Genomic DNA, 3,333 nt, shown 5'->3' with positions numbered 1-3,333 from the left:
AGATGCTGATGAATAAACGGTATGCCTGTCTTGGCGTACTGCCCATTACTATTGAACCTCTAACTATCAAGTACCATAATTAGCATTGCGGTGCGATCATAATTCTGTCAATTGCCCAACTATGATTTGTTTACCCAAGCATAGTTGTTTATCATCTTTTGGGAGAGAGACATCACTAGTGAACATCATGTGACTCCGGTCCATATCACCATCATTGTTTACAACTCCATCATTTACCGCTTACATTTACTTTTCCGTTGCAATCACTATTACTTTCCCGTTTCTGTTTTGATCATTTGCAAACTACAAGGCCGGAGAGATTGACAACCTCTCTGTACTCGTTGGGAGAAATGCTATTTGTTGTGTGTGCAGGTCCACATCTTCTGCTAGCGTCAGGGTGGAAGACACCTACTTGTTGAGCCTAGGAGTCCTCCTGGTTCGATAAACCTTACAGTCTCCGTGTAAGGGAAATCTGTTGCTGACTACATCTCCACCTTCCACTTGGGGTAACCAAACGAGGGGTGAGAAGTATATCCATCAACTCGTCATCAAGCAAATTTCTGGCGCCGTTGCCGGGGACTCCAGTCTTCAAGATAGGGAGTTGCACGCTATCCTTTACCTTTGCTTTTTAGTCTTGTTAGTTTGCTTTCTAGTTTTTGCTTTAGAGTCTTATACCAAAAACCACAACAAAATTTGTTACTTTGCTTTGTTTAGTCAGTATGTCTAAATCCTTTGCCTCTAGTGTTGCACCCGAAGGAGAGATTCTCACCTTCAAACAAAGTGTTGGAGAAAGTTTGAAATATGCATGGTATAGAATTAAAAATTCTTAAGATAGAGCCACCAAGAAGCAATCCACCACTATTTTGCTTAGAAATTTTTATGTTGGTATTACTTATTGACATAGGTTTGTTCTAGACACAGCAATAGGAGGGAATTTCTTGGAAGCTCCCATTGGGGAGGCTCTTAACGTTATGGAAAATCTTGTCGGAATCCCACCTATTGTTGCCATTAAGGATAATGTTACTCTAGCTCACATTATGAGTAAACTTGAGAAAATAGAGCTAGAGATGCCAAGCATTAGTAAAATAAATGAAGTAGATCGTAGGATTCAAGGGAACTTAAATAGACTTGATAGCTCCATGCACAAAATTTGCAAAACTTTGGAGACCCTTAAATCCCATGATATGTATCCTTCTAGGACTGATAAGACAGAGGATATTTTTGTAACTTTAGGAACTACTTTATCCTCCATCAAGACTAAAAAGGTAAAAACCACGCAAGCAAGGGACCTAGGTTCGTTAACGTACCCAAGGTTCCTCAACCCAAAACAAATATACCTATTGCTAGGGGTGTTGAAACTGTGAAGACCTTGGAAGAGATACCTCTCTTAAATAGAATTAGAAATGAAATTCCAATTTGTCTTACTACCTTTTCTTTTGTTCCTAGAAGTGTTGCCACTAAACCTCTTTTAAGAGTCCTCTTAAGACTAGTTGTATTATTGAAGAGCTTTTTGATGATCTTTGTGATGGTTCAATTGCTACAACTTGATTCTTTTTGCATCATGCCTAGCTCAAAGGCATAAAAGAAAGCGCTTGTTGGGAGGCAACCTAATTTGTTTCTACTTTCAGTTTTAGTGGTCTTTATTCTTGATACTACTGTAGCAACATCATTGTATCTTTATTTTCAAGATTTGTGCCAAGTTTTAGCCTCCGATTGCAAGAAAGTTCAAAAGTTGTGACATGCTGTCCAGAAACAGATTCTGTCTGCTTGACGGAAAACTTCACAAAAAATCACCATATTATATTTTTGATCTGATTTTTTTGACAGCATGCTCTATATAATTTTATTTCTGGCATCTGTTCTGAGTATTTTTATTTGAGTTGCATAAGTACCCCGAAAAAATTATTTACTATCTGATGTTCTGTTTTTCACAGATTCTGTCATGTTTTGCGTTTTCATCATTTTGCAAATCTTAAGATTGCTTGTCCTTTGCAAAAACCTTTTGGAAATCATGAGAAACAGTAGCTTTTCATGAAAATTATTATTTCCAGTAGGTAATGAATTATTTTATCATGGGTACTAACCACTCTAATCAGCTTATGATGAGTTTCGTATGAAGGGAGTTTTCAAGTATGCGATGGAAGATGATGAAAGAAGATCCAGGAGTGTCAAGCGCTCAAGCTTGGGGATGAGCCCATGCACCCCAAGAAATATTCAAGGAGACTCAAGCGTCTAAGCTTGGGAATGCCCCCGCGCATCCCCTTCTCTATCAACAATCAATTCATCCATTTCCATGCTATATTTTTATCACTTCATATGTTATGTGCTATGCTTGGAGCGTCCCGCTCTTTACTTTTTAGTTTGTTTTAGTTTTTCTTGATGTTAATAACAAGTTGGAATCTAGCCTACCTTTTTTGGGAGAGAAACACGCTCCATTCCACTCTAGAACACAACATAGGTTTTCATGCTTATCTTCTTGTGTGTTCTTTATCTTTTCATAGCTGCTGTCATGCTTAGCTCTTAGATTTCATGCTATATATTTTTAAGAGCTTTTATGTAGGTTGCTTTTGGAACTCTCTTGAGTTATCATGCTTATCTTGTTTAGAGAGTTGGCTTGTTGCACTGAGTGGTGTGTCTTGCATGAGTAGGTAATTGAGGTTGCTATTTAAGTATAGTAGGAAGTTGCAATAGTTTTGAGGTATGGATTTGAGTAATGTTTGGACTATTGGTGCCAAGAGATTGAGCCTATTAGTGGTAGGTGTCCTTTTTTGGGAAATCTATGTTTTTTTCAAAAATTATAAATTATTTGAGAACTCTAGCTACTAAATTGATCGCTAACCTATGGAGGGGTTGGAATATATAGAGTACCCTCACGTTACCATGGGTCAAGGATGCGCAAGGATAAAAGGAAAATCATCACATTTTATAAGAAGTACTTGATACGTCCATTTTGCATCATGCTTTCATGTTGATATTTATCGCTTTTTGGCCTGTTATTACACTTCACGGTACAATACTTATGCCTTTTCTCTCTTATTTTGCAAGGTTTACATGAAGAGGGAGAATGCCGGCAGCTGGAATTCTTGCCTGAAAAAGGAGGAAGTTTGAGATACCTATTCTGCACAACTCCAAAATCCGTGAAAATCAACGAGGATTTTTTTTGGGATTTATAAAAAATACTGGGCCAAAGAAGTACCGGAGGGGAGCCACCAGGTGGCCTCAAGCCTGCTAGGCGCGGGCCCCCCTAGCCGCGCCTAGGGGGCTTGTGGGCTCCCACTTGGCCCTCTGGCTCCCCTCTTTTGCTACAAGAAGGGTTTCGTCCCGAAAAAAATC

Source organism: Hordeum vulgare, chromosome 5H (assembly GCF_904849725.1).
Source record: "Hordeum vulgare subsp. vulgare chromosome 5H, MorexV3_pseudomolecules_assembly, whole genome shotgun sequence".
NCBI classification, from domain to species: Eukaryota; Viridiplantae; Streptophyta; class Magnoliopsida; order Poales; family Poaceae; genus Hordeum; species Hordeum vulgare.
This window is presented reverse-complemented; position numbering follows the sequence as displayed.